This window comes from Cydia splendana, chromosome 2 (assembly GCF_910591565.1).
Source record: "Cydia splendana chromosome 2, ilCydSple1.2, whole genome shotgun sequence".
Lineage (NCBI taxonomy): Eukaryota > Metazoa > Arthropoda > Insecta > Lepidoptera > Tortricidae > Cydia > Cydia splendana.
The window spans coordinates 27,909,937-27,936,322 of NC_085961.1; the positions used below are offsets into that span (position 1 = coordinate 27,909,937).

At 35.4% G+C, this 26,386-nt stretch overlaps 1 long non-coding RNA gene across 1 annotated transcript in view; it reads left to right on the plus strand.

The window, feature by feature from the left end:
• LOC134806083 (uncharacterized) overlaps window positions 1-26,386 on the plus strand; it is a 57,756-nt gene that overhangs the window by 23,683 nt on the left and 7,687 nt on the right. The gene's annotated exons all lie outside the window — the stretch shown is intronic.

Sequence of the window (26,386 nt, forward strand, 5' to 3'; positions counted from 1 at the left end):
ACATTTAATAAAACTGGAAAAGTAAAAAGCACTAGTTCGCAAAAACCAACTTTGCGAACGCTAAACTGTACGAAAAGTAGCACTTTTTGAGCAATTCTATTAAAAAATAATTTTACAAGCGCTAAAAATATGACAATAACGAAATATGTAACATTTTTGATGCATTTACATTAATTGGTAAAGTACTTCAATTATACCTATGTTAGTCTACTAGTTATTCGGTTAAATTGTGTTCTAATGTATGGGGAAGACAAACTAATTATAGCCAGCCTTTTATGAATGTAGTATGATACCTTAGGGTATGGTGATTTACGCACACTAGCGTCCCTTCCCCTCCCCCTGACACAACCCCCGCTTTTTGAATGAAATATGTCCCGGTTCACAGTTTTTTACATTTTTTGAGGAAAGTATACATTTTAGGAAAAAAGTGTCAATGAAAGACATAATCCTTAATAAATTCTTAATAAAAAAGGTCATATTCATTTTTTTATATGATGCACCATATTCATGTATGAGCTTGTTAAAATTCGAAATAACATAGTTTTTACTGCATTCGAAACTCATTTATTAAACACGCTGTAACACGAGGAAACCGAATAATTTTAACAGCGTATTCCTGATCATATTTAGAGACAAAAATGTCGTATAAACTTTTTTGAGATTCGGCTAGTTTCAGAGTTAATACCAATTTAAAAAAAAAACAAGTTTTTATTGTTACATAGTGCAAAACGCCTTTTTGATGGCGATGTTGCTACTATAGGACTTAGTCTAAATATCCTTATTGATAGATGTCAAAAAGTGACAAGTAACACTTTGCAAAAACTAAGTTTTACGAAAAAAAAAAGTAAAAATCCATTTTAACTGCCAAGTTTACCAATAATATCATTAATCAATAATACCATTTACTTTTTATGTACAAATATATTCAAAAAATTAAAAAAAAAAACAAATAAAAGAAAATTTTTTTGGCGAAATTGACCTAAACTCATATTACATTTTTTCCTTCTTTTGACCTCAGAAATAAAATCTTTCGCATTTCTTGAGAACACCTTGTATAATAAGTTAATAAGTGTTATAAAATGAATATAACCTTTTTTTTTTTGAATTTAATAAGGGATTATTTCTTTCATTGACACTTTTTTCCTAAAATGTATACATGAGGTCAAAAAAAGGAAAAGATGTACCTAATATGAGTTTAGGTCAATTTCGCCAAAAAAATATTTTGTGTTTTTTATTTTTTTATTTTTTGAATGTATTTGTACATAAAAAGTAAATGCTTTTGGTAAACGTGTCACTTAAAATGGATTTAAACTTTTTTTTTTCGTAAAACTTAGTTTTTGCAAAGTGTTACTTGTCACTTTTTGACATCTATCAATAAGGATATTTAGACTAAATCCTATAGTAGCAACATCGCCATCAAAAAGGCGTTTTGCACTATGTAACAATAAAAACTTGTTTTTTTTTTATTGGTATTAACCCTGAGACTAGGCGAATTTAAAAAAGTTTTTGTCTCTAAATATGATCAGGAATTAGTGTCCGACCGAAGGTTCGGTTTCGGTTTCAGTTTCGGGCAGTTTCGGCCAAAAAATCATGTTTCGGCTGTAGTTTCGGTTTCGGCCAAAAAACGGCAGAACCTTTCGGCCGGGCCGAAAGTTACGAAATGGTACTTCGGACAAAGACCAAAAGTTCGGGAATAAGTAGGACAACAATATTAATACATATCTACATATACTGATTCATGTATAGGTACAGAAATTAATTGGTTTATTATAAAACACAATTCCACTAATGAGAGCGCCACTGGACGGTCGACGCAGTCTTAAGAGGCTGTCAATACCTATAACGCGCGCACTGTCTAATTGTATCGGAATGAATGAGATAGCACTGTCGTACGTAGCCGTTGGCCGAGTATCAGCTCGGCCCGAGTCGAACGATGTCCTTTTCGCTCTTATTCAGTCATTTTTCTATCTACCTCTAATGGCAAATTTTATGCGAGGCTAAAGGCTACGCTCAACTAGGACCGCAAAGTTGATTTTATCAATAGTTAATATTTTGCGAAGCTGAACAGCTGACTATTGATTAAAACGAAGAAAAAACCCTTAAAAGTGTCCCCATTACAGTTTTTCATACGAATGCTCGACCTTAGCCTCACTTTTTACCTCAATTTACCATTGGTTTGAGTTCCACATGTCCTCTACTTCAGCTTAGCCTTTGGCCTCGCTGCGCCATGCTCGGCCTGCGGTCTCGCTTTTTAATACAATGGACATTGGTTGGAGTCTGTGCTTAACTACTTATCCTGAAGCCTGAAGCACGGCTTTGACTTCGCATGAAAGTGCGCCTCACTGGGGCACTTCGGACCTTTAAGCCCAGGTGTAGATCGGTACCCGGCCTTGCGATATTGTTAACAAAAAATTCGCGCTCGCTGCGCTCGCGTTTTTGGTTGACCCTGTATCTACTGTTAGCTTGACTGGTGAATGAATAGAGTTAGACCAAGAAAATTCTGCAATGATTTTGATAACATACGCAATGCTACTAGTGCAAATATTATTTATACGTCATAATTTCATAGAAGTTTTGACGTTTAAAGTAACACTTGCACTGCATGTGTTATCAAAATCGTTGCAGAATTATCTTGGTCTAACTATAGTAATTTTCTTAAAAAACTGCTAGTAACATCAATTCCAAGGACATTGGGTGTTGAAAGCCCCACAATATGTGTGTAAAAGCGGTTTTATGACATTTTTTCAACGATATTAACAAGTCTACAAAAGTTTCGGTTTCGGTTTCGGCCGAAACTAGAGCCAAAGCCGAACATTCGGTTTCGATTTCGGCAAAAAAACATGTTTCGGTCGGACACTATCAGGAATACGCTGTTAAAATCATTCGGTTTCCTCATGTTACACCGTGTATAATAAATCAGTTTCGAACCCTAAGTAAAAACTATGTTATTTCGAATTTTGACAAGCTAATACATGAATATGGTGCATCATATAAAAAAATTCATATGACCTTTTTTATTAAGAATTTTTATTTATTTATTTATTTAAGCCTTTTATTTCTTTAATAATACATTATAATATATACAATACAATTAAATTTAAATTATACATTTTACAATTATACAATTAATGTTGATATAAAATTTGATTCTCCTTGGATATCACGGGCCTATAATCCCGGCTTTTTGATAGGCTTGCGTGGGGACACAGATCCAACACGTAGAGGCCCCTTGGAGAGCTTTTATGTCATGTAGAACGCCTGCTGGAACCCGTTCACAGGTGCTACAATAGACACCCATGAACCGGTCTCAGCAGGCATTGGGACTATTGTAGAAAAAGAGAACAGTATACCGGTCTATGGATTGAAGTTTGGGTGGACTATGAGACTGGGTTATTACAAAGACGTACGGACACCTGCCATAACAATGTTCACACAAGTTATCGAGGCAGGTGGTGACTTGCCGCGCACTAGATGGGCCCCTGAAACTGCCGTCGCCAAGACGACCAGGAGCAACATCGGTGTGAGCGGCTCAGGGGTGTCGAGAGGTGTGCGCCGCTTTCTACCCAGTGGCTGTTAGCAGCCACTGTGCCAACTCGCGTCTTATGCATCTTTCACTTCCACCCCTGGAGCATATAGCTCTAACGACTCCTCTCTGGACGGCCAATTAAGGCAAGCCAGAGCTGAGAGTCCTGCGGGTCCCCTTGGGGTCCACTCCGACCGACGAAGACACGCCGGAGACGGAGACCCTGACCGACTCTCGGGAGCACTCGGGTCCGTGGGGTCGTTACTTCCCAACAGCTCGCCACAAGCTGCCCTGCGGGCAAATTTGATTATTATTATGTATTATTTTTTACTTATTAACTTTTATTATTATTAAAGACCTCTCGACGAGTATAGGCCTCCTCCATTTCTCTCCATTTCTCTCCTTAAGAATTTATTAAGGATTATTTCTTTCATTGACACTTTTTTCCTAAAATGTATACTTTCCTCAAAAAATTAAAAAAACTGTGAACTGGGACATATTTCATGCAAAAAGGGGAGATTGCGTCAGGGGGAGGGGAAGGGACGCTACTGTGCGTAAAGCACCATACCCTAAAGTATCATACTACATTCATAAAAGGCTGGCTATAATTAGTTTTTCAAAAAACACAATTTGACCGAATCATAGGTCCAGACTCAAGAGTTGAAACAGAGCCAAATAAAAGAAATGCTGAGTTATTAATATCTAGATTTATTTAATATTTTTAATCTTTACAAGTTCAACTTGCAGGTTAATGTATAGAAAAATATAAATTAACATGTAATTTTATGTACAATAATCTGTTATGCTACTTACTGATCTATTGGACGATTATTTTACTTTTGGGAATTACTTAACCTATTATAAAGAAACAGGTTTACTTATTACCTAGTTAAGGCATTAAAATTCGTCAATCTTAGATTATATTAACCTGTCTAATTTTCTGACAAGTGTGCAAATCATTACCAGGATAAAATTAATTTAATTAATACAACAGTGTTCTACCCACAGGCACTTCTAAAGTAAACGAAACAACAAGCTTCCTTGGCTCGTACTAAAAAAGGCAGTCACACTCACACATCGATCTTGCTTTGGAAAATTTAAAGCATTTTTAGACAAGTGAATTTTATGGACTTGTATAGTCGATTGATCGATTCAATATCTAATAGAGACGCATCAATCGATTGTTGATTAGTAGTCTCCTCTAGGTCTTGAAGCTGGAACATCGGTATCTGGTGCGACCGCTGGCGGTGAGGTTGTTTCTGGAGTATCAAATTAAAATCCAACATCAACATTTAAAATAACTCCCGCCAAGTTGCACCAAATTCGGCGGGTCATGATCATGGACGACATTCCCCTTAACGATGACATTTTGCTCATCCACATGTAAGTAAGCTTTGCAGTTGAAGGTTTTGAAGCTGGAACATCGGTATCTGGTCCGGCCGCCGGAGATGGGGTTGTTCTTAGAATACGTGTAACCGTTGTGGAGGACGACCGTGCTGTGCTGCACACGTATGAATTGAGCTGAAATGGAGTAGATAAAGAGACACGATAAAATATAACTTAATTTTGGTTTAAAGGTATTTGTTTTATAATTTATTATCGAACTAGATCTTGCTTTTAAGAGCCGCTAAAAAAATAAAACCACTGATACACCTATCAGGATCACTTGTTCTCGCACGTTTTTATGAGTTGTGGTGAGTACACTTACTACGTGGTGTAGTGATTTTCTCTGTCTCGGGTACGAATCTGTGACTGAAGCAAAGAGGCTTCTGATGGAAATCAGTTTATAGAAAAAGGTCGAAAAACTATAATTTGATTAATTGATAATATTACATTTTATGACAAACCCAAGCAAGATCTTCATAACAATAAGCTAATTTGACTATGGGTATTAAAATAAGTAACACAGTGTACAGTTTGTTAAACCATTTAATAAAAAAATAACGAGATCGAAGCTACAATTTGTGCAAAATTATTTATTATTTGACTAGAATTGCATAACACTGTAAAAATGAGCTTTGGAATGTTTAAATTCGGCATGTTGAATGAAACCATCTTTTCATAGTAAAAAATGCTACAGGCAGAATTTAAAGACAAAGTTTAACGCGGAGTGCGAAGATGTGCGTTTAGAAAAATATGAGCTTTTAACAAGAAGGTCATAATTGCGATGGTTATTCGCTGTATTCATGCCCTGTGATATTAAGGAATTATCAATTATACATTTAATATCTTTAAAGACTGAACCATTACAAATATAAAACTGTAGCAGTAAAAATAATGTTGCAAGATTTGTTAAACGCCTCAAGAAGAATAATTACATTCGTTTGATACTGGTGATTGGCGTACAAATTATACATTTTACCATTAATGCAAAAGTCTGGCGGACCAGACAGGGAATTGAATTCTGCACCTCTGTTTCTAGGGCTTGGTTGCATCAAAATGTAAGTATGTATTTTCATATAATAAGAAATTAAGAAATAATATATGAGATCAAGATATTTTAACATGCTGAGTTTGACTAGAAAATCAACATCTATCTTACTATTTAAACTTATAGAGTTAAACAACATACAACATAACACCTTCTATAATAACTAATGAGATCAACTGACTAGGTATGTAGTTACAATACGCAATTACAAATGGGGCGTAAACGAAATTAACTAGCTACTCTTAAAACTATTGTGCATAAAATAATAAAAGATACTTACTGAACTGAACAATATGACTAATAATATTTCCTATTTTTTATAATATAGACAAATTTATATGACGCACTTTTAAATGTTTTTTAAACTACTAGTGAGTCGATCATTCATCATCATTTCTTTGCCTTACAAAATCATTTATATTTAAAATTTAAGTGATCTCTACCGCCCTCTACTTATTCATAAATATGTATAAATACATACATACTACTGTCTCATATATAATTGCATTGCTGTATGCAAGAAAAACGGTACCTATTTTATTTTATATTATACAAGCTGTGATCTTTTGTTGATTTTACTACTATTAATGAATAAGGCTTTTGTTTTAATAATTTAAGTGAATGTCAAATCACATCAGTTTTTTTGATTTAATGTTACCTATTTAATATGATGTTATGATTTATTTATACATCAACTGAAATAAGTTAGCGTTATTTCAGTTCTTGTAATAATTGCATAGTTTTATATTGAATTAGCATCTTACTAATTTTGCTGAACGAAATCAGAAGGGCGACTTGATATGATACATTTAACAATTCTAACATTCTAACTAGTATATCCGCAAAACGTAAAATGTAATATGTTAGATCAGCGGTCGGCAACCTTTTTTTGCGTAGTTTTAGTAGCGTAGTTAACGATGAGTAAGTTGACGCGGGCCACACTTTGTTAATATTTATGACTTTATCAGACATTGTCGTTTCTCAATATTACATAACCAGAGAGGCTCGCAGGCCGCAAGTGACAGTTTCACGAGCCGCATGCGGCCCGCGGGCCGCAGGTTGCCGACCGCCGTGTTAGATGATTAAGATGATTCACTAATTTCACTATGTCCAGTCTTAAATTAATACATCTTATGCTTAAAACGAGATCAGTGGTGCTAATATATATTATGTAGCTTTAATATTTCTAAACTAGCTACGATATCATTAAAGTATGCGACTAGCTAGTGGGATATCACTTTATTCTTATATTATAGTATGTGTATTCATTAAAACCATTACCATATCTGGACTCCAATTGCAATTGTTCGCTACAGTGCGATCTTCTAATGGTGTATTATGTGTGTCAAACGATATTTGTAATAATTAATATTGTATAAAGGCCACAGTCACACCGGCTGTGCGTACGTGCACGTGCGCTCAAATGTTGCAGGCATGCACACATCTACGCAGACGCATCCGGTCTGCACCGGTATTTAAATACCAGATTTAAGATATATCAGACTTCCAACATTCATGATAATTAAAAAATCCAAAAGGTGATTGCATTAGTCTGGTCTAAAATTGGTATCTGTAAGCTTTATAATAAAAAGTAGCATTAACATTTTGGAATTGTAGTTAATCATGTATTTGGTAGTGTCCAAATGTTAAATTTTGATGTATACTTAAACTTGTATTGACTAGTCCTGCATATACCTATACCTTCGTTCGTGCTACAGCACCAAATCATTTACAAACTATTTCCATTGAATTACACTCTCGAAAAATAACGTGCTAGTAATACTTCACTTATATATAAAACTATGATTTCACAATGTACTAGACTACTCTAAAAAGCTCTTAAAAGTATGTGATTGTAAACGAAGCTAATGTGCTTCTTAGTTTCATAGATTATGTCGCATGGTTAGGTCAGTGCCCTAACGTAGGCGAATACGGCTAAATGTGGCTGGCCTTTACATTAGAGCTTGTTACAGAATCAATGTGTAAACAGCCCCAATGTGCAGGTCAGCCATACGTATCCCACAGACACACCCGTAATGATCTTTTCCATTTTTCTAAACAGCTAGTATGGCTACGTGGGTACTGGGTACTTAAGTTGGCCATCTTCCTGTACCAGGTAGGTACTCATTTTATAGTAAAGTCAAGAGTTCTGCAAACTGACACGTCTTGTATTACCTCACCAAGTCACCATACCCTGGACCTCCGTTCATTCGTTTTTTAACAAGCTTATGTTTGGTTTAAGGTGGGTTTAAAGCTTTTTGGAGTTCTAGTTAAGAGAACGTTAGTGCGTGCAATGGTGGCATTTCAAGATAAAATTATCTTTAAAATCCTAGCGAAATATTGTTTCTTTGTTTTTCTCATTTTCATTTGTGTCAAATTTCTAAACTCCATTATTTATGGTGAATGTTAAGGCTTTCGTAACCGAGTGAACCAATGGGGCATTCCAGAAGAATGTCGCTTACGATATACCATTCTTTTAATACTCCTGAATATGCTGAGAAAGCGAATTTTGGTCTGGTACCTAATATTTCATGACTTGGGTAACAAATTCACAGTATATTCTCGAGATTTAATCATTTGATTAAAGTATATTTGTAAGCGACATTCTCGTGGAATGCGCCCACCGCCCAATTCATTTATTCAAGGAACCATCTAAACGGTTACGTGTAAATCTGGTTCATACATTGTCAGATCCAGATATTTAGCTAAGTTAAGATATCAGTTTCGTATGGGCCCCCCAAAGGCGTCGTGGGTGTGGTCCATGTTGCTTCTGACGATGGTCATGTCATCGGCAAGGTGGAGATAGGCCTTGCACCTGTGCCAACGGTTTTTCGTGCAGCCCCAACGAAAGCCGCTCCTGGTCCGGCTCTGCTTGTAATACGTGAAGTTGTGATAGACTAGACGCTCCTTTCCCCTGGCCGTCATGAATATGTTTACTGAAATGTAAGTTGATATAAATATCATACGTGGAAAAATAATACTTTGCTACTATTTGCAATTGTGCATGAAAGAATTAACTACAAGCCTTGTTTGTGTATTTGCCAGAATTTTGCAGGGCGGTGATTTTTTTTATTCCTATTTATAATAATGGCAAATTAAAGGAGTATTAGTTTAGTTGAAATCAAAATTTCTTAATATAAAACAGTCCATTACAGAATTGATTAAGATATTTTGGAAGCTATGATTACTAATAGATTTAAGAGTAACACAAAACTTCCTTTAATTTACTGTAGGGCGAAGATTTAATCAAAATAGTAATTTGTAATCACAATTTTTATTCGTATATCATAATCGCGAAGCGCGAGCTAAAATATCGTTATAAACGTCATATTTTCATAGATAATTGACAACGATGATGACATTGCCATACTTTGTCATTGCAAATGGCATACTGAGTTAACTTGGTCCGATTTTGTTTATATTTAAAGTCGAATCCATCCTTTCTTGGTCCTCTTATAACTCGGAGGTTCATGGTTGTGACGATCGACAACTTTCTCAATGTCCAGATTCCCGGACACCAAAAGGTACGACTTGCAGAAGGATTCGGTGCAAATCCACTTGTATCTGTTATACTTATTGCTGGCCCGACCCTTGTTAGTGTAGGTGTGCTTATTGAATCTCACTAGCTTCTTGCTGTTCGTTAAAGTTATAAGTTGACCAACTGGAAGAAGAAGAAAAATTGATAAAGGCTTTTGAAGAGACGGGACGGGACGGGACATTTTTGAACAGGCTAATGGGGTTGGCAACTGTCAAAAGTATAGACGGCGCCAGGCCACCAGCCTTTTTATCTGCCTCTAGTTTTGTTCTATGAGATTTGGCTTAAAGAGCATCAAAGCCATACAATAAAAAAAGTATTTGACACTATTCGGCTCGTAGGACTGACAGGTCTGCACCATCTGTGAAATACTTCGACCGGCCAATCCAATTATAAGGCACTTTGAGAAAATGAAAACTCCAGTGATTTTTGTGGGGTTTGGGTAAAATGTCTGCATTTGATTGTGTATTTTAATGTTTGTAAATCGGAGTTTCTAATTGTGCCTGTCAGTAGAGTACTTTACCACGGTGTTCATATTCCCTTTATCACTGACGATTCTAAAGTGTTTTTAATACGTGAATCCTGTTGCCGTCCCTTCTTCTTCTTATTAGCTAATATGCGCCATTTTGTTTTGGCTAAATGATGCTCAAGGGGCGTCATGTCTTTCATTAAACGCTTTTTGTTATGGTATCTTTCTCTGTGCCTCTTCTTCATCTCTTTTTCTCTGTCAGGGTTATGCCTGAGTCTTTGTCTGTATCGTCGCTGTTTTTCAGCGGCAGTCAAAGGTCTACGTTTTCCTGGAATTGTCATTTACACCTTATTATTTTAATTGGCATTGTTACTCTGATTATTAAATTGTTGAGATTTATAGGAATACATAAACCTAAAATAGATAAGGTTTTCATTTTTTTTCACAAGGTGTTTGTTGGTATCTAAATTTATTTTGGACAAAAAAGATAATTTTGCAATTAATATAATTTATTGACCAACTATTTTATTTACAAGGGCAATAAAACCAATAAAAATTACTAGTTTTAGATCACGCAATTATCATTTCGCCAGTAGGTTTTATACATTATAAAATAAATTTCTTTTGACTGAATTCATTGTTCTAAACTTTAGATTTTCTGTCAAAAAAATCCACCATATTGTGTTTTTACGCGTACTCTCAAATTACAAGCTACTAATCTATCTAACTTTAATATATTTGCCATTATTATTCATATGATATCGGGGAGGCGGATGAATCTTGTTGGCGACTCTTCCTCTTGTCATTCGCTGTGCACCATTTTGTTTTAGCCAAATAATGCTCGAGCGGCGCCATGTCTTTCACTAAACGCTTCTTATTATGGTATCTCTCTCTATCCCTCTTTTTTATCTCATTGTATTTGCCAGGGTTATGTTGCTTTCGTCTTAATCTGCAGCGTCGCTGTCTTTCAGCGGCAGATAAAGGTCCGCTAAGTTTTTCTGGAATTAATATTTACACCATATCATTTTTAATGGCATTAATACTCTAAATATGATTTATAGGAATAATATATAAACCTGAAGTGGAAAGGGGATTTGTTTGTATCAAAGTTTTTTTGTTATGAGAACTTATATTCTTTGAATAGATAAACGTATTTGGAATTAATATAATTTTAATTCATCAATTTTATTTACAAGGATAGTAAAATAAATAAATAAATGACTAATTCTCCATCACCAAGTACAAGCAACTAATCTATCTAACTTTAATATATTTTCCATTATTAGTCTTATGATACGTGGGAGGCAGATGTGTGTGGTTAATGTTAGCTCTGGTAATGTTGGCATCGTGATCTAAGTGCAGGTAGGATCTGCAGCGGTGGTTGCTGTTGTTTGTGCAGTACCAACGAGATCCCTTGGCAACTTTGCCGTGTTCGTAATATGAGAAGCCATCGTATAGGTAAATCAGCTTCCCGTTTTGTAATTCTATGAAAGAACCTAAAACATTTTACATTGTTCAATGAAGTATTCTTATTTCCAAATATGCAATATTTTGCTATACAAGGTTTTATTTCAATAAACAAATTTAATGTCAATGCAGAATTTGAAGCAATTACGAGTAATATTTTACTTCATGTTTATTTCAAGATTAATACGTCGAACATACATACTCCATGTTCACATCACTTCATTGTTTTTACCATAAGTACTTGTATTATAAATGTACCATTACGCTCCGCAATTGTTGCGTCATTTAGGGTCCTCGCTAAATTGGTTGTTCAATACTTACGCTATAGAATTTCCAATTTAGCAAGAACCCTAAATGGCATAGGTAACAATCCCGTGTGGTGACTGTACATTATCAGACTACATATCATATCATTTAACTATACATATACAGCCAATATACCGGAAATTCTTTGTATTCCAGCCATATCCAGATGCCGTAGGTTCAGGAGTTTTTGGAAAATTACAGCGCTTTTTTAGATCATAGTACGATGCCGCAGACAGACAAGACATTGGCGTCAAACATATTATAACACCTCTCTTTTTGCGTATACAAGTAATTTGAGTAACTATATTACCTGATTTTAATATATCTGCCACTGCTAACCCTGTGGTACACAGGCGGTGGATGGGTGTGATTTATATTGGCCCTGAGGAAGTTGAAACTGTAATCCAGGATGAGAAAAGATCTGCAGCGATGTCTGTTGTTGCTTGTGCAATACCAACGCACACCTTCGGTGATCTTCCGCTGCTCGTAATACGAAAAACCGTTAAATAAATACACCTGTTTCCCGCTTTGCAGCGTAATGAATCCTGAAACACGGTAAATGAATAGAGATTCCTACCTTGTTATGAGGATCTCTTCAATTAAAACCAAAATATTACTTTGCTAATCCGCGAAAAGATAACGTACTTGTTAATCAGCGCTAACCCGTTATACTTACTTGCGTATTTTTACATGTAATTTATCAAGCAGGATCTCTTCAAGTAGTGAAACAAATATGTCAGTGAGCTGTCCGCTGACCAGAGCATAACCATCGTTAGCTTGATCTAATGATTTAAGATTTAAACAGTTTGCAGCAGATATTGCTTTTTATATTTATATGCCATTGAATATTCTATTATAGTATTTTTCAAACTCGATGGGTGTCATTTCAATACAATTTTACGAGATTTGGCATTTTTAGTTTATAAATTATATGGAGATGACACCTGACGCCCTACCAATCGAATATGGAAAAGTTTCAACGATAATGAATTAATTAAATGTTTTATCTTTAATTTCTGAAACTAGTTCTACCTATACAAAGTATAAGTAATTACAATTACACATACCTACATACTTATATTCACTAAAAAATCTTCGCCTATTTTAATTGAAGATTCACTTCTCGTTTCATGCAGAATAAAATGAGAATCTAATAATCAAACTAAAAAAATAAATCATGACAATATATTTCACAACATGTTTAACAGTCTCAAGGGTTGCTTAGTTTTTTGTTAATTTATTCCAGTGTTTCTTTACTTCTTGTTGTCATTATTTGCACATATCGGTTTGATTTTATGATAACATGTGTAGCTTTTCTAATAAGTCCTAAACTTCCTTTGTAAAGTTGAACCTTTCTATCTCTTTAAATTGGTCTTCGTTTTCTCTCTCTGATTTGCTTATTTTGGGATATCTTTATTGATAATCTTTACATTCTCATCCTTTCTACGTTCTTGGTTCTTTTAAGTTCTTATAAATCTTATGAAATTAAATATCAGGGTCTTTTTTGATAAGCTTTTCTCTATATTGTCTTTGCTTTTCAGCAGGTATATCTTTCTGTCTAAATAGGTCTTCTTTCTGCAAAATATAGCTAATTCAGTAGTATGAGTAAAAGTTTAATTTAGAATATAAAGTGTAGCTAAAAATTAGGTAATCTAAGCGGCATGGCTTCCAGAGAAATTCATTAATCCGACATTTTGTGATTTGTGTGTATGAGATTACTGAGAAGATTTAAAGTAAGTTCCTGGGCTATAAGGTAAATTTTCAGGAGGTAGTATTCATGTGCTGCAATTTTCTATGTTTTTGTCTCATCTTTCTCTCTCTCCAATATTTTCTGAGTTTCTCTTTTTCTAATTCGCTCATGTCTGCTATTTTAATTTTTTGTTTAATTTTTGTCCTTTCTAAATCCCTCTTTTTATACATTTCATATCTAACCGGATCATTTTTAAGCTTTTCTCGATATCGTCTTTGCTTTTCGGCGGCGGTCAGAGGACCCTTGTTTTGGAGTGGTGGGACTTCAGTGAACCAGATTAATTCTGTAAAAAATGTTTGTTTTTAGTGGACTAATTTCACTTTTTAACTAAACAACACATGAATAAACGCTTATAACAGGTATTAGTTTTATTATCATATCAACTGTTGTTTTGTTTAACAAACAAATGACATTGCAGTAGGTATTTGATGAAATTTATATTTTACTTAATGTTTACATCACTTAATTTTATCCTATTATGTACATATATTATGTAGGTACGTAAATTATCAGACTATATATAATATCACTTAACTTATACCCCCTCAACTTCGATCCGGAATTCATTTGTTTTCCAACAATGTTCATGTTTTTAAGTTTTTAAGAGGAATTTCAAATCTAACTTATGAAGATAAGATATGCAGGCAATTTGAGTAACTTTATCTGCTGACTTGAATAAATTTGCCAGTGATAGCTCCATACTTCGTAATGACACGCTCAACAGAAGCTGCCCAGATTTGACAATTAATTATAAAAATGAAGTTGAAGAGTTAAAGATAAAAATAATGCAACTACAAGAGAAACTTGAATTTGCTGATAGTTATAGTACTACACTTTTAGTCGAAAACGATAAATTAACCCAACAGCTATCGGAATGCAACCGGCAAATCCAACAGCTGAAGGAAATCTGTAAATCTACGTCTAAATTCACAAAACCAGCAAAAACCAAAAGTGAGAACAAACAGCAATCTTCTCAAACGAGTTTCAACAGTGCAAATTTGGATCTTGGAGTAGGAAAGTCTGCTCAAGCATCACAAAGTCCTCCGACTATAACTCCCATTCCCGCATCTAGCGCTGAATACGGACAAAAAATAACGGTAAACTGCGAAAACTTGCCTGGTAAAATATATATCCTAGGGGGTGGGCAAAGCAAAGGACTCGCGATCACACTACTGAGGTCAAGGCAGAACACGCAGTACCAGAAATACGAGGTAACATCCACTGTAAAACCTGACGCGCGTTGTGAGGAGATACTGAAATCACCAGAAACTTTAAGTGCTAGCTGTAATGATGTTATTATTATAAACATAGGTGAATGTGATTGTAACCCATTAGCATTACTTGCAGAGCTCAGCGCGTTTATAAAAATGCGCCCTAAAGCCTTTATTATTGTTACTGGTGTGAAAAAGAGTATATACTTAAACGAATGCACACTGAATAACACGATGAAATTGCTTTGCAAACTTTTTGACAACTGTACGTTTTTGGACGTCACAGACCTAACCTATAATGTAAACCTTAAGTATAAGTTATGTTCAAAGATTAATTTTCTCATCGACTTTCGGGACTATTCGAATAAATATTTGAGTTACAACAATTTGCAAAAAACGAGGAACTGTAACCCGAATAATCAGGCTGATACATCACACCATGCGGAGGTACGGTGCAATAAAGGTACTATTCCTTATTATTTTAAATACACCTCGCATAATATTTACGGCAACACAGGGACAAGGTTAACACAAAGAGTTATCACTGATTACTTCCCAAAAAGCTGTAAAAGGGCTAATACACCACAACTAACACAACAAAAAAGTACAAGGTTAACACAAAAATACATTACTGATCACTTCCCGAAAAGCTGTGAACGGGCTAATACACCACAACCAACACAACAAAAAAACAACCCATTTTTTCGTCCCTCAAAGTAATTTATTCTCAATCCTTCACCAAAATATAGCAGGTTTTATGAGTAAAATAGAATTGCTAGAATTAACACTAGACGAATTGGTTGAAAATAATAAGAAGTTTGACGTATTATGCCTCACTGAAACATTTATTCGACAGGGTAATGAAGGGAATTTGCGCGTGCCTGGCTACCGGCTGGCAGCGTCCTATTCTAGGTCGCACCAAAAGAGAGGTGGCGTTTGCATACTTTGCGCGAATCACATTCAATCGCGAGAGCTGTCACTTGTGAAAGAGTTTGCTGTAAATTACGTATTTGAAGGCTGCGGCATAGAAATACCGTCAATAAAGTGTATAGTGATTTGTATTTACAAAACTCCAACTGCTTTCTCATCATCTTTTCTACATAAATTGGAAATCCTCATGAGCAAGTTAAAACATAAATTAAAATATAAAATAATTATTGCTGGGGACTTTAACATAGACCTACTAAAGACCACAGAGAATTCAACTGAACTTAAAAGAATTGCTCACAACAATAATTTTGTACTTCATATACTTCGCCCCACACGGAAAGATTCATGCCTGGATCAAATATTATCAAATATTTCAGAGGCTCGAGGCGAAATCCTTGATTTAGGCCTGTCGGATCATGAAACAGCCCAGACCCTAACGTTCAGTGTACGTAATATACAAAAACCGCGCTTGAGTTTTTATCGCTATAAAAGAGACTACAGTTTAGATAACATAGCAAAATTCAACGAATGCCTTAATAGTTTGTCATGGTCTGACGTGTACACTGAAGGTGATGCGACAGTGGCATTCAATAGTTTTTATGATACGTTTATACTATTTTATAAATTATGTTTCCCAGTTAATAAAGTAAAATTTATATTAAAACCTAAAAATAGTGTGTGGTTTACAAGAGGTATTAAAAATTCTGTAAAAACAAAAAGAAGACTGCGCTTCAGTTATTACAGAACACCGAAGAACCATGCTAGCGCTTTGCCAAGTAAAACTAAATTTAATAATTACTCTAAGCTTCTCAAGCGCTGCATAAATCAAGCTCAAAAACTTGCGAACATTAATAATATACATCGATCCAAGAACATGTGTAAGGCAACATGGGAGGTAATTAAGAACATAACCACTAACAACATAGGTGGGACAAACATCGAGAAACTGGTTGTCGAAGGTAGTCCTATATCAAGTCCTACTGACATTGCAAATACTTTTAATGACTTTTATATAAATTTGACTAACGTAAATAATAATCCTAAACCGAAGCCTGACATCTCACTAATCAATTGTAATAATGCTAATATGTTCTTATCGCCGACAGATGAAAATGAAATTCGTAAATTTATTGACACTCTAAATCCGACTAACTCAGCGGGCTATGACGAAGTCCAAACTAAAATATTAAAAGGGTGTAAACAAAGTATTGCTGCAGTCATAAGCTACCTAGTAAACTTGTCATTCACTTGTGGAGTCTTCCCGGAGCCCTTAAAACTCTCTCTTGTTAAGCCACTTCACAAAAAAGGTAGTAAAGAATGCGTAGAAAACTACCGACCAATTTCGCTGGTACCTATTATCTCGAAAATATTTGAGAAGGCGTTTCACGAACGCCTATTGTCATTTTTAAATAAGTTTAATGTATTGAAATCCGAACAATTTGGATTTCAAAAGGGTAAATCAACATCACTAGCTGCCTTTACGCTGACAAACAAGATTTTAGGTCACTTGAACCAGAGCTTACCAGTAACGACTATTTTCTTCGACATGACTCGAGCTTTCGATTTTGTGTGCCACGAGACACTCCTGGTTAAATGCGAGCTCTACGGTATCAGAGGTGTAGTTAATGAATGGCTCAGAGACTATTTACGCACTAGGAATCAATTTGTGGAAATATCTCAAATCGACTCGGCCAACACGATTGAGGTTTATAGGTCTTCCACGAGAGTGAACAAGGTCGGCGTACCGCAGGGGAGTATCCTGGGTCCTCTGCTTTTTTTACTGTACATTAACGACCTACCGAATGCGATAAATTTTGACTGTATACTCTTCGCGGATGACCTATCGGTCGTCATACCATGTAGTGATGACAAAACGTATAATAGTGACATAAACAAAACAATCGCTGATGTAATAAACTGGTTGCATAGGAACAATCTTCAAGTAAATATATCAAAAACCACATTTGTCCAGTTTATAAATAGAAATGGCAAAAAGCAACAACTGACTGTAACTTTCGCAGATCAGGTAATAACGGAATCAAGTCAGACAATGTTTTTAGGCATTTGTTTAGATGACAGATGTTCTTGGGGTGAGCATATTAATAAATTGTGCAGTAAAATTAACACGTTTTCTTATGCGCTTTGGAAATTGGCTAAAATTAGCACCAAGCAGACCGCAATACAGGCCTATCACGGCTATGTTTGCTCACTCCTCAGATACGGCGTTCTCCTCTGGGGAAATTCAACCCATGCAAGACGCGCACTTTTAGCACAAAAACAGTGCATCAGGGCGATCTGTGACGTAGACGTCTTAACATCTTGTAGGCCGCTATTTATAGACCTGAATTTATTGACTGTGCCATGTATCTATATCTATGAAGTTTGTTTATTCGTTAAGGCCCACCCAGAACTCTTCAAAACTTTCAAAGATATATGCAACTTTCCTACAAGGTACCCAAATCGTCTGGCTGGTCGTGGCCGTAAGACACAATTGTACAGCAATAACGCATACTGTAAGTCCATTGACATATTTAATTGCCTACATGATGACATTAAAGATTTGCCTATCAGTTTATTTAATCGTAAACTTAAGAACTGGCTCATTCAAGAATGTTTTTACTCTGTTGAAGAATATTTTGATTACTTTAGACATCAAACTTGACATTTTATGATATAAGAAATTAGTTATTGAATCTGTATTGTAGTTATGACATTAGTAATTTAATTGTAATTTTGACATTTTAATAATACGCTAGATATAAGTGCACTAGATTGTTAGATTTAAGTACTCTAAGTACGTACCGTTGCATGCTTCTTTTTATATTTAGGTATTTTCTAGAATAGTTTTGCATGCCAGCTTTTGGTGGAATGTGTGTGACCACGATATACTTTTATAACATCTTTTTGTACCACATTTTAAAGCGAAATAAAGATATTTGTATTTGTATTTGTATTTGTAACCTTGTGATACAAGGGCGGTGGATAGGTGTGATTAATTACTGATTATAAAAATGCTAATTGGTAAAACGGTTTTATTATCTTACCTAACTGTATCGATGTAGAAAATACCATTAGTTGTATTAATTAAAATTACAAGTCATTCCTTATCAATTTTTGTTCTGTCTTAGTCTCTGTAAGAAATGTTTTTCACCTACAGTAACATATACCACTATTCCTGATTCTATTTACTTTGCTGTTCAAGTTTCTGATGTTCATAAGTAATTCTATAGAACTGCAACAGGACCATTTTAAGTCAAAATTGAGAATGCTAAATGTACCTAGAAATAAGGCAATCTAGCGGCACGGCTTTCAGAATGATTGATTGATCTGACATTGCTTGTATAGTGAGAAGCATCAAAGTATGTTCCTGATACTACGTTCATCTTTTCTAAATATGATTCAATTGCTGTAATGTTTTATTTAGTTTTTGTTTAATTTTTCTCTCTCTCCAATATTTTCTGAGTTTCTCTTTTTCTGGTTCGCTCAGGTCTGCTATTTTAATTTTTGGTTTCATTTTTATCCTTTCCAAATTCCTTTTTCTAACCATTTCATATTTAACCGGATCTTCCTGTTTAAGCTTTTCTCGATATCGCCTTTTCTTTTCGGCGGCGGTCAGAGGACCCTTTTTTTGAAGCAGAGCGATATCAGTGTAACAACTAAATTCTGTAAAAAAATGGTTGAAGTAATTTAGTTCACTAAACGTTTTTATTTGCACGAGTAAAAAAATACAATATGAAATGTAAAATCTTTTGACTATTATTTTGGGTTATTTGTGAACTAAGCTTAATTCATAAATTAGGCTTTATCAGTAAGAATACTATGAATAATATTGTCATTCATGCGTTCCATTTTAATTTTCAATATCTGGGAGACCGATCTTTGCTCGGAAAACATAAAAACTCAAAAATGCGCGTTTTCCCAGAGATAAGACCTAGCTAGATCGATTTATCGCCCCCGAAAACCCCCATATGGCATATTTCATCGAAATCGTTAGAGCCGTTTCCGAGATCCCCGAAATATATATACATACGTATAAATAAATATATATATATATATATATATATATATATATATATATATATATATATATATATATATATATATACAAGCATTACTCGTTTAAAGTTATAAGATTGTATCTCATTTGATTTCAATCGCTAGGCTGTTAATAGCATTGGTTTTACTCGTACATAAAGGTTTCTGATCCGTTTCAGTTTATTTGCCATAAAATAACATAAGCATGGATGGATCATCCATGGTCATACATGGTATGGATTTTCCGTTTTCGTATCCGCCATCTCGTCCGGCGTCGTCGTCGTCTATTTTGCATTCTCTTGAACAACCACTAGCAGCTCGGCTCCCTGGCTAAATGCTTTCAGCCCAGTTTTATTGAGTCTGTCATTTATTTGCCTATCTCAGCAATTTGTGTTTTGCATGCGCAAACGATGGGTTTTTTCCTTCTTTCACTTTACATCGGATGCAACTACCTATATATTTTAAATTAGGTAGCTGGTACTAGATAAATTGAAAAACTAACGTCCTGCAGGTGCTAGCTTGATGAATCAAGGCATGACATGCGCCAATGGCCTCACTTAGACTTAATAAAAAACACTTTTGAATGAATGGATGAATATACATTTATTTGATATCACAAAATGGACATACAACACAGTAGATAATGTATAAGAATAAAAAAAGACACCAAGACGTCAAACAGGAGCCCCACTCAGCTTGATGCCAGCCAGGTCTTCAGTGGGGATCTTACTAACCTAGCTTGATAAAGAATAAGTGCCGATACAGATGTAAGCGAGTTTACACTACTAATAACAAACAAAGTAAAAACAGATTTAAAGGTAAAATTAAACGAATAAAAAATATAAAATAGCTTACGTTCTCAGCATTATTAGTGGGGTAATCTATTTTTTACATGGCAACAGCAACTACGCGCCGTGCAGACGCTATAGTTCGTTTTTTAGCACTAGAAAAAAGGTAAACAATCTTGACGTGTCTTTTAATTGAAAAACACTTTTTTAAAAAGAAGTCACGGCAAATATGTAACAATTATGAATCTAATACGATCATTTATATTCTTCTGCTCTGCTTTCATAAGTAATAGTTATTGATTTTTAAAAAGCGTTTTTCAAATAAAAGACATGTCAAGATCGCTTACCTTCTTTCTAATGCTAAAAAAACGAACTATAGAGCGCCACAAAAATACTTGACAAGAAGTTTATTACAAAAGCCGATCTGTTTACACACAATTAGGTACGCCATACGAGGCTATGTAAAGATGATAAATGCGGAGATTTGAAAGGTATGGGGAGGGTCGCTAACACAGAACTGTGATTTCATAACACGCCGATTTCCTCATATTTACGCAGAATAATTTATTTATAATGAATCAGAAATCAAAATATTATTTATTCAAGTAATCTTTAGTAACAAGCACTTTGAAATCGTTTATATAAATATCGTCTTAGTCTAATTATTAGAGCACGTTATTCCAAAATTGATGCTTACAAAAGTCTGCCTTATTCTACCGTTTTCTTCTATGAATGATCAGAAATGTCATTTGTAAACTTCTCTATTTTGTTAATGAACAAATAAGATTGAGTTCGCTACAACTATCGTTTCTTTAGTATTTATGATACGGCCTAAAACACGGCAAGCATAGTCCTATCATATTGGGACAATTCGGGCAACACGTAAGAGTGTTTCTTCTTCTTTTGTCTGTATCCCAGCAGTGTTTGCATCTTCGCCTCTTGGTATGTCCACGTTCGTTTTTCTCTAAATATGCGGGTAGGTGAATAAATCCTGCAAAAATGTAACGTCTTGTTTTACAAACCTCTGACGTTAGCGTTGAAATTTAATGTGTTTGTGACTCGGTCATTAAGCGAACATGACTGTACATTTCATATCACATCAACAATATCAATAAACAATAATTTATTGTGTAAAAGTGCACAGCACATCTTACCTTAGATCTCTAAATCTTACCTTTTCAGGCATTCTCATGTTACTTAGTTAAACTATAGCTAACAAAACTATTAAGTTATTTCAATTAAACAATGCCACTACAATGTCGAAAAATACACGCTGAAATAATCCATTGAATTTTAATGGATGCCAAAAATTAATTAATTACAGATAATCAAAATCATTTAGGTAATTTAAAACTATTACAATATTTAATCTATGTCACACGTGAAAAAATCGTTGATAGAGTAAAACCATTTCGATATCATCCATTCCTTAGTTCTTTTCTTAAATGTTCTTAAATTTATCATCTTTAAATACGTCAGCTACCTTATTATTTTCTATGAACATAATATAAGTCTTATTGGAATTTATACGTAGCTTAACGTATTTTTGTAGACGATATTACTTGCCAAATTTCATAGTTCTAGGTCGACGGGAATTACCCTATACATTTATATATATATTTTGATTCCCTTGAGTGTATAGTAAATATACGTTTTTTGCGCCATAAACGGCCGTATCTTTTTTTACGTTAGAAGTTTGATTTTATCTCAGCTTCAAGGGACTATAGACCTAATAGTATACGGTTTTAATTTCAACTCAATACCTACCCTATACAAAGGGTCTTGACAGACAGACGGACGGACGGACAACAAAGTGATCCTATAAGTATAAGGGATCCGTTTTTCCTTTTGAGGCACGGTACCCTAATATTATATTATACCCAAAATATCTAACACCATCATTGAATTTTATTTTAGGCGCTTTGAATTCCTTAACTTCCAGATAGCCTCCAGTCCTTCATTCTCTGCTTAACCAGGGTGTGGCGTGAGCCCTAAGTTTAGTGTTTTAACTAATTTTGATGTATTTCCCAGAGTTAGTCCTATGGTACCGAGGGGCAGCATGAGTGTGAGTGGCTACTGCTTTGAGGACACGCATCTCTTGGTCCAGGTGGAGGTAAGACCGGCAACGGTGATTGCTCGTGCAGTACCAACGGGAACCGTTAGCTACTTTACCCTGTTGGTAATACGAAAAGCCCCCGAAAAGGTATAGCAGCCTTCCATTTTCTAGTTCTATTATGGTACCTGAAAAGTAAGTTGATATTTACCATTCTTCTCTCAGTTTCCATGTATTTTCTTACAAAATTTTTCATTTTGCCATCTTATCTCAAATACCTATGGAAAATTTTAAAACAGGAAAATAATAGGAAGGGATTCGTGAAGAAAAACACTGTTCTTAGATTATCCTCAAAAGATTCTTATTATATTCTTACAAATCACATTAATGTACCTACAATCTACAATATCTACTGCGTTGAGTAGTCTTTACTCGATCGCGGTCCTAAGTGTACGTTGCAGGCTTCTAGTTCCTAACCTCTAGTCTGTGTAAGTACGAGTACGATAGGGATCTTGACCGATTTGTAGTCATATTTTGTTTAGAACGATTTTCTGCTTTATACACCACATCCGAGGTTTGAACACACGATGACTACCACACGTATATGAAAGGTTAAGCCTAGGCTTTTACGTACTTTCCATTTTTCAACTGATGGTACCTTGAAGGCTCATGGTTATGGTTGAGCCTCGATTTGATGACATTGTCATAGGCATCCATGTGGAGGTAAGCTTTGCAAGTGCCGCTCCTGGTGCAGGCCCACCTGGACGCGTTGGTCAGGAGATTTTGCTTGTAGAACGAGTGGCCGCAGTATATGAATACTTCCTTTCCATTCGCTAGTTCTAGTATAGCACCTGAAAAAAAAAAGATACGGATTCGTAAAGAAAAAACACTGTTCTCAGATTTGTCCTACACAGATTTTTATTATTGTCAAAATTGGAACTACTATTTTAGAATAGTAGATTGTTAACCAAGGGACGAAAGGCATTCATTTATGCCGATTTAGTTAGTAATAGTCCGAGGCTGAAATGATGCCTTTCACCCGAGTTAAACACTCTAGTTTTTATTTCGAATACGAGGAAAGTAAAATGCATGTGTTTTTTTAAAAACATGACTATGTATACATTTTTATATTCTTTTTCAGGGTACAATCAATTAACAATCTAGGCATAAGTATCGTTATTTATGGGATGGGGAGTCAAATATCAGAATGGAAATTGTATAACCAATCCATTTATACCCAAATTTAAATTGCTTATCGTAAAAAAAAACGTACTTGGAACCTAAAATGCTCTAGTGCAGAAACGTATCATTTTCTGCACACCTTTTAGAACAACAATGACCCTCTTTTAGAGCATGAGAAATAAAAATGTATCATATCTAGTATATCTACTGTATTAAGTAATCTTATTCAACTGCGGTCCTTTAAAAGTGCACGATGTCAGGTTCCTAGTTTCTTGAGGGCGAAAGACTAGGCTTTTACATATTTTCCATTTTTCAACCGATGATACCTCGTAGGGACATGGCTATGATCAAGTCTGGATTTGATGACGTTGCCAGAGGCATCCATGTGGATGTAAGCTTTGCAAGAGGCGCCTTTGTTACAGCGCCATCTGGTCATGCAGTTGGTCAGGTTAGTTTGCTTGTAAAACGAGTGGCCGCCGTATATGAACACTTTCTTTCCATTCGCTAGATCTAGTATAGTACCTGGAAAATGGTGTTGAAGGATTGTTCTCTGTTTGGATAATTTGCTGGGACATCAATTGATTATTGCACGACAAAAAGTCCATCGCTCTCGTGGAAGGGGTGCCAAGTTTAAAGCATATCACAGAGGGAGCGATAATATATCGGCATCTGCCGATATCTTTCACGTACTATTTGACAAAGTCCACACACGAAGCTGTAATATATGAGGGAGCGATAATATATCGGCATCTGCCGATATCTTTCACGTACTATTTGACAAAGTCCACACACGAAGCTGTAATATATATTTCGGTATCTGCCTATATCTTATCGCAAGGCATCTGCAGATGCCTCTGTCGGTATCTGCCGATATCGGCCGATATATTATCGCTCCGTCTGTGACGAGCTTTAAATGAAAATCAACAAGCTAAAATAAAGTCTATTATTTTTACAAGATTTCACCTACCACCTTACTACATTAATTTGTTGGTATACAAATGCACTGTGTCCAACAAGGATTTCGAACTAACCTATATAAAAAGATTTCTCATATTTTTAAACACAAAATTAATCTCAAATTATTATATTTTTAAATATTTTCCAATTTTCGTCATTTGGTACTTCGACGGCGGGTGGTTGTGGTCGCCCTTGACGAACTTGACGTTAAAGTGCTTGTCAAGGTGCAAGTACGTATTGCATTTCTTGCTAGAAGTACACGTCCAACGAGAGCCGCCTTTGCTCAAATCGCTTCTTTTGTAGAATCCGTAGTTGCAGTACAAGTATATCTCCTTTCCATTTACTAGCTCGATTAATCCTAAAAGATATGAATATTTATAAGTTACCTACTGATGACGGGTATGAAGTCTTGATCATCATCTTCCTCGCGTTATCCCGCCATTTTGCCATGGCTCATGGGAACCTGGGGTCCGTTTGGCAACTAATTCCAAGAATTGGCGTACGCACTAGTTTTACGGAAACGACTCCGGTCTTATTGGGATTAGTCCAGTTTCCTCACGATGTTTTCTTTCACCGAAAAGCGACTGGTAAATATCAAATGATATGAAGGGGTGATGAATGGAGGGGGGGAAGAAAAGGGTATGAACAATTAAATATTAAGTACTCGAGGTTTCCATGGACGATGGCGTAATCTTCATTACTCATTTAAACATAGTAAGTGAATTAAAGTCTTATACGCTTTACAATAACGTTGCTTTGTAATCTCACATGACAATTTAACTTCAGGCGCTGGGCGTGGACTAGCCAGTGGAAAACAAGGTATTGTGTGCCAAATAAAAACTATTTTTTCAGACGTTTATATATCGTAAGTAAAAAATAATAATCTTAAAAAATATATGATATTAGCAATTAATAAACAATAAAGCAATAAAAAGTGATGCTTTTAATGTTGCAGTAAGGTCCTAACATGATTTTGATACTTTTCACAAACTTTCGACTGTTAATCTTATCAATGTCCACGGAACTCTATCTAAGGTCGCTCCCTCATAACTGAGGATCGTCGTGATCGATGGATGTGGATGCTCCACACCTAGTTTTTGTGATCTGCATCCATCGGTGCCTGTTAATCGCGTCTCTGACGACCGAGCAAAAATTGATTGAGGATGGGGCCCCAGGTTACTTGATCGCTCCATCTAGTTGGAGACCGTCCCTAAACTTGATTTAGGTATTAGTTCAAATTTTAACATATTTGCCATTGCTGGTAATATGGTATAAGGGTTTCGAATGTTTATGCACCGCTCTGGAAGCGACGACTTTCTGACTCTCGTCTACGTGAATGTATGCGGAACACATACTGTTTCTAGTGCAGATCCATTTAGTAACCTTGCTTTTAGTCAAAAAGTTCATCTTCTTGAAAGCGTAGCCCTGGTATATGTAGAGTTGTCTGCCGGTTGTTAGTTCGATGATTCCTGTAAAACCATACATTTGGAGTAGTTTTTATGCAATATATATTATTGGGTATGTGGAGGGCGTCACGGTAGAGGAAAAAATGCAATGGACCACCCCAGGAGTCAAGACACGAAGCAAGAATTGCTGATCGGCCATTGATCTATACAGTCATCGCAGTCGATGTAGGCTTAGAAATACCTCTTTATATAGTCGCTGCAACTATCATCTGCAAAATACTGTGGCCATTTGGCCAATGATGATGAGTCTTTGAAGTTCAGGCTGATCATTTGTCATCAAACC